Genomic DNA, 7,376 nt, shown 5'->3' on the forward strand with positions numbered 1-7,376 from the left:
GATTTGTCGTCAGTGAGCTTATTGATATTTTTATGTAAAAACTCCAGCAACGGTTATGGCAGTTTGGAGGGTTCAAACGTCTGAAGACGAGCAGTAGATCACACTGAACATCGTGCGCGGAATCCAAGGAGGTAAGTGTTCATTTATTAACCCGTCCAAAATTATTTTTATTTAGTCTGTGGTTTGTTTGTGTTTTTTCCAGCTTCGGAAAAGCTTCTGGAAGTTTGGTCATGTTCGCTCATGCTTTGGTGGAACTCCCGGAATTGATGTTCGACAAATTCATGGTACAAGGAACAAATTGTACATGGTAAATTGTCTTTCATGAAAGTATTTAAATTTCAATTAATTCATATTTTTCAAATTTTACAGGATCGTAAAACCAACCTGCGTTGGTCAACCACTCGGAATCCAGATAATTTTTTTCCATTCAAGTGATAGTGATTGCTCTAGTGAACGTGATTAATTTAGTGGTAGTGATAATTTATAAAATAAATTTAAATTTATAATCATGTTTGTTATTCTTATAATTATTTCTAACATCAAGAAAAACGAGAAAGAAAAAATCAAATCGACCAATATTTTACACATCATTCACCATCACATTCGTGTTGAACTGACTAGAAATTCACGTAAGTTGTAGGTGAATTTAATTAAGCATCAATTCCTATAGGGATGCGTTTACATATTCATTTCGTAGCTTTTACGTGAAAATCACTTGGATAAAAATTATGTGGTTTTTCACGTAGCCGCTATGTGTAGATTATTTTGGATATATGATAATTTTCGTAATAAAAACCATCCAGAGAGATAGTAACTTTTGAACTAAACTGATAAATAAAATAAATTGGGAAAACACATGGATTTTCAGAAATTGCAATTTTCCATGTTTTTAAGTTTCTCTTAGCCGTAGAATTTGTCAACTGCTTGTCCAACAGCATAAGTATTGATTGTTTGATAAATATATTTTTAAAATATTCTCCGCAAATAGAGAGTTTTATACCGATTTTACTTAAAACCATATGAAGCCGGGTTTGAATTTTAAAGGGTCCATTGCTAATTGCTCGAAAATAAATACAGAAAATTAAAAACTCTCAATTTGGTTTTCATTTCAAGTTTCGTAAAAATTGAACCGTTCCAAAATCGGATGGTTTTACCCCCATTTGTTTAACCAACTACATTGAATGAATAATTGTTATTGCTATTCGTATCTTTTTCCGGCGGTTTTTGTTAATTATAAAGTATTTTTGTTATTATGAAGTTTGTTTATGAAGTTTGTTATTTATGAAAAATTTGTTATCACGAATGGCCGTACGTAGTAGGGGAGAGTGGAGTGTCATGGGAAACTTTTTTTCTTTGATCGATAACATCTTTATTACGAAAGATAAAATGAAAAAAATAAATAGTATGGCTTTATACATTTCTAACGTGTCATTAGGCATTTTTTTTAATTTTTTAGTAAATTATTTTTCAAGTTCTTTCTGTATGAAAAAAACTATTTTTTTTTTCATTTTAAAAATTGGTTGGGAATCGTGGGCCACCAAATTCAAATTTACTAAAAAACGTGCAAAGTGTATGAGTTAACCCAAAACTGTAATTTCATAGTTCATATTGTTGTTATAAAACAATTTCAGATGAGGAAATGAAAAAGAGAGTTGTGTATGATCGAATTGATTAAAAAAATGGCTTGCGAACGTTTTGGCTAAATTTCTTATATAAGATTTACTTTCGTCTATATCGTATTGAATAAAATACACAGAATAATGTTCATAACCCTTCGTTTGACGTAAGAAAACTTTTCAGATAGGATAAATGTATTTTAAGTTCTGAATGTGTAAAAAACACCAAAATATAGGTGACCCAAGATACCCACATTATGCAGCCCATGATTCCCCACAAGAGATGATTTGCAAATTGTTTGCGTTTGACTGACTTATTGGTGAATTATGAAAAATCCTTTATTTATGTGAAAGATCAAGAATAAACTGAGATAATAAGCATATGAGCATATTTCTGTTATGAGCTATAGGTTTCCCACCGATGCAATTTTCGGGTGCTTGGTTAATTATGTAGAGTATGGTGGGGTAAAAGTACGACCTTAGTGCTATCCTATTTTTAGAAAATTTTGCAGTTGTTTTTCCAAAAAAACCGAGAACAGCATTTGATTCCTTCGGCTTTCATCTCTCTTTTAAAAAATTACGAAGATAATCGATCGACGCATTTGATAGCAGTAGTGAAAATGCCTAACTGCTATCGAAACGTACTTTTACCCCACCTCTGGGGCAAAAGTTCAAATGATGTGGGGTAAAAGTACGACCATGCAAAATTCCGCAATTCTGCATAAAGGCAAGAGGAAATTTATTTTGTATAAATCTTTGCTTACAGCAGCAGCTTCTGTGTTCACTTGGGATACAAATCCTATACATGGGCGAACAACCTGCGCGAATTTGGAGTTTTCCACTAGTTGTCCTTATAAAACAGGTTTACGAAATTCAGTTTTCATCGTATTTGAGCAATTTTTCACGCAAGCAAGTCTTTGTAGAAAGAAAAATATGCGCTGATATTTTCAGGGCTATTTTTAAAAAAACTTTAAACTTTCCGTTCATATTTACTTCAGTGGACCCTGTATATCATTCGAACTTTTGCCCCATTTGCAGTTCGTACTTTTGCCCCTTCAAGGTTTCTTGTGGTTCACAATTTATTGTAAAAAATAGAGGCATATTCATGAAATTCTTTCTTCGGCATTTGATAGTGGTTGAAAACAACTAAACAGACACATTAAAACTTCCAACGAAAACCAGAAATTCGATAGCTCAAACATGTGTTACCAACTCGGTAACATTGTTTTGTTTTGCTTTAATTTTATTTTTCATTGAATTATTTGATGGGTTGGAGTTAGGTTAAACATTTATAAATAGCTAGCATAAATCCAACGGCGAGTTCGAATTCAAACACGTGGTGGTCAGCGAAAAGTAGGCGAAACCGAAAAGCACATGCGTTGAACTGAGGCGTTGCTTACGCTTGAACGCAACGACCACAATCACGCGTTCTGGAAGAACGCTAATAAGCAGCGCAGCATCGAAACGCGGAGGTTTCTTGGTGAGTCAAGACGCATCACCAAGTCGCTTGGTTCCCGGCAGTGATCGAAGGCAGACGTACCCAGCAAACGATCCGTGGTGCGACAACAACCTTAGTGTGGCTGTTTTGTGGTGTGTGCCTAACGAAGCTGAAACGACTCCGAAACCAGCGCGTGTGTCCATCACCAATAAAGCACGCAAACCGCTTGAGTAGTTCGGACCGAACATCGCCGCAGCCAGAGACCAGCTTGGACCGAATCCCTTCTCCATGGTGTGGGTGGTCATTTTGGTCAGCATCCCATCGAAGCCCGAGGTGCGCGCCAAGCCAGCGCGCCTAGCAAGCAGTGTCCGCCAGACCATCGACAGCCAGCCTGGTGAGCGTAAAACAGCACTACGCGTGGCTTAGTCAGTCTGGTTGGCCAGTCCAAGTCGAGAGAGAGTTCGTATCATCCAGCTGGTAGTGCGTGGTACCGCACTATCTCTCCCGTCCAATCAATACGTCTCGTCCGAGTGAGGCGACTGTAGAGTCGAAGACCGAGGTGCGCGCATAGCCTATAGCGCGTGGTTGGTCTACCCAAGCCGAGGAGAGAGACCGAACTAGCCGTGAGTGTGGTGCGTGGTACCGCGCCGTTCCTCCCGTTCCATCCAGGCGTCGCCCAGTGCGTGCGACCAAGACGACCCGACCGAGTGAGACGAATGTCCCGTTATCATCCCGACCCCGTGTACTTTTCATCAAGAATTCGCCGAATACATCTGATTTGAAACCAAGGTATTTATCTTTTAGGAATCCACCCATCCGAAAACTCCCCCAGCCTAACATACGCCCTGAGACCCAGGAACAAAAAGGGCCTTGAGCGCCCAAACCCATTAGTCCCCGTGGCTCTAGACCAGGGACTGGGTGTTGCTGGGCAGCCCCTTCTGGGCTGAACCCGTTCCTGGGGAAAAAGTAAAGTTTCACATGTTTGCCATTATTTTGAATATTACATCATTTATGCAAAAAAGCTACTGTACCTCTTTTTTCGGAGTATTTTCAACTTCCACGAATAGAAATCATGTCTGGATGTAGGCAGTCCAAATCTTAATCAATCCACGTCCGAGTTTTGATTTTTACTGTTCTCAGTTGGGGATAATTTCAAAACGTACTTTTACCCGACTCGTACTTTTGCCCCACCTTACTCTAAGTATATTTTTTTAGCTATATAGTTACAGAGTAGAAGCATATGATGCGTTCATAAGTCAACAACATACAGAAATATATGCTTACGCAAAGCTACGACGATGACAGTTGGATTGAGATTATTATATCAACACAGGGCTAAGACATTTAGAGCGGTCCACGTTTCCCCACGGCCCACGTTACCCCATTCTCCCCTATATTTTTTCAGCACCGCCTCCCACACAAGTACTCCTGGAGATCAACGCACCAAACACAATCACAGATCGACCACGTTTTGATAGACAGCGGGCACTTCTCGGACATCATCGACGTCAGATCCTGTTGAGGCGCCAACATCGAGTCAGACCACTATTTGGTGATAGTATAGATGCGCCCAAAACTCTCCGTAGTGAACAACATACGAAATCGACCCTCGCCTCGGTTAAATATTGCACTACTAAGACTACCTGAGCAATCTCCCTCGAAGCCTCTCTCGAGGACTGTTAGGATACCATATCAAGACAGCCACCAACAGCCAGCGTTACGGAGAACGTCATCGGGCATGTGGAATGAACTCGACGGGACAACTGGTTCGACGAGGAGTGTAGGAGAGTGAGAACGCCGCACGGGCGGCAGTACCGCAAAGAGGCACCCTTAGAAACGTGGAAAATCTTCGACAGTGGAAGAGGCGCTGAACGAATTTTTCAGGAGAAAAAGCGCCCCCTGGAGAAGAAGGAGCTCGAGATTCTGGAGCATCTGCATCGTTTCGAAGACACACGAAAGTTCTATCAGAAACTCAACGCATCCGTAAAGGCTTCGTGCCTCAAACCAAAATGTGCCGGGATAAGGACGCAGGCATGCTGAAGGACAATCGTGTGGTGATCAAAAGTGGAAGCCGCACTTCGATGAACACCTGAACGGCGCACATGCAGAAGATCAAGACGATAGGAAAAGATGCATCGCCGGCGTAACCAATGACGAAATGGAGCCACTTCCAACGATGAATGAAGTTAAGCTGAAATGGGTCATCAAAATGGGCCCGGACAAGTTGGCCGATTGCCTACACCGGTTGATGGTTCGGATTTGGGACACAGAAGAGGTACTTAAGGATAGGAAGAAGGGGGTAATATGCCCCATCTACAAGAAGAGTGACAAATTGGACTGTGAGAACTGCCAAGGGATAACTGTCCTAAATGCCGCGTACAAAGTGCTGTCCCGAATCCTAATCCTAAAACACCATCTATTCATCGACTTCAAAGCCGCATACGACACGATCGACCGTGACGAGCTATGGAAAATTATGGACGAGAAAGGCTTCTCCGAGAAGCTGACCAGACTTATCAAGGCGACGATGGATGGAACGCAGTGCTGTGTGCGGTTCTCGGGTGAATTGTCGAGTTCATTCGAATCGCGCAGGGGGCTTCGACAAGGTGATGGTCTATCCTGCATGATGTTCAACGTGGCACTAGAAGGTGTTATTTGACGAGCAGTGGGCGAAATGCGGGGTACTATTTTCAACAGCCCAGTCCGCTTATCTGCTTTGCCGATGACATTGACATAATCGGCAGATCATCTGCGGGGGTGGAGGGGATCTACCGCAAACTGAAACAAGGCCACGATCGACGGCGAGGAGCTGGAGATAGTCGAAGACTTTGTCTATCTCGGCTCACTGGTGACCGCAGACAATGACACCAGCCGTGAGGACTCCAAAAGCAACTGCGGTCGAGAAGACTTAGCCCTCGCATGAAGTCTAACTTGTACATGATGCTCATTAGACCGCTTGAAGACCGGGTTCTCTACAGGCACGAGACATGGATATTGCTCGAGGAGGACCTGCGTACACTCGGAATAGCTCGCGCTACTCTACGGTGAACCCAGTATCCAGAAGGTGGTGAAGGCTGGCCGAATACGCAACTGTCTTGCAAAACAGGTGTTCGCTACAAATCCGGTAGGAACGATAGAGCAGGGGCGCAGCAAGTGAGGTGGCTAGACCAAGGGGAACGTAATCTGGCGAATGTGGGATGTCCGAGTTGCCATGGGCCGAGTGAATTTTAGAAATTATGTTCTTCCAACATATATTTGGTGTTTGTCAAGCCAGATTATATAGCTATCGGAAAAAATGTCAAATTGTCAGAAAATGTTCGAGAAACTGAAATTTCATTTAGCAGCTAACAATTCGAAAAAATAAATAGAGAATTCAGGACTCAATCATCAGAATTCAGAACTTTGAATTCAAAACTCGTTGATTGTTGGATTTCAAACTAAGTATTTGTTGGAGTCGTTTATTTAGTACATCTTCTTACGACGAGATGACTGAGATTGTCATTAATTTACCAATGAAATTCAAATTATCGTCGATAACTACAAAAATGATTTCAGAATTAAAAAATCTTAACTCAGAATTGGTAAATCACAGTTTAAAACGATCAAACCCATATTCACAAAAAATCCAACACAGTTAACAATAGTTTGAAACAGGAACCAACAGGAGAACGCTGTTTCAAACCGGACAAAAAACAACAAGTTTTTGGGTATGAATCTGTTAGATTCAGTCGACGTAAACCCTGATGAAATGTAAAAATAAAGTTCTTCTTACGAAAAACTTGAGACTGAAGCCGAAAATCAACCCACTGAAAGTCAACTAAACAGTCGCCCCAAAAATAGAACTGTGAATCCAAAATGCTGGATTTTGAAGCCTGAATTGTAAATGCTGCATCTAGAATTCAGAACTTTGATGAATCAACAAAAATTTTGTCCACACACGCAAAAATTTTATATCAGAAAATTACAAATTTCATTTTAGCTTTGAATATTTCGATAATTTTTTTTATTTTTTCTCTCAATTCAGAATGCAGAAAATACCAAAATAATGATTTAATTAATCGATTATTCAAATCTCGATTTATATTTTTAAAAAAATGTATCAGTCCGGCGATAAAGTTTGGTAATTGTTTCGAACAAATTTTTATAAAGTGATGATCAAATATAGATTCATCAAGTAGTGTGCTGAGCTGATTTTGACGGCATTAAAATGAATTTTGCTCATCAAACAGTTCAGTAAGTTATTGTTTATTTTCCCATATTTTGATTAACGGATATCGAATGTAAGATAGAAACAGCACCCGTTACCTTACTCTAAACGTTCT

General features: G+C 40.4%; 1 long non-coding RNA gene across 1 annotated transcript; it reads left to right on the forward strand.

The window, feature by feature from the left end:
* Positions 1-474, forward strand: LOC129756231 (uncharacterized). Its single transcript, XR_008739415.1, has 3 exons — positions 1-131; positions 203-307; positions 370-474. It is a non-coding gene; the product is annotated as an uncharacterized LOC129756231 (long non-coding RNA).
* The last annotated feature ends 6,902 nt before the right edge of the window (positions 475-7,376 follow it).

The sequence above is a fragment of the Uranotaenia lowii genome, chromosome 1, assembly GCF_029784155.1.
Source record: "Uranotaenia lowii strain MFRU-FL chromosome 1, ASM2978415v1, whole genome shotgun sequence".
NCBI classification, from domain to species: Eukaryota; Metazoa; Arthropoda; class Insecta; order Diptera; family Culicidae; genus Uranotaenia; species Uranotaenia lowii.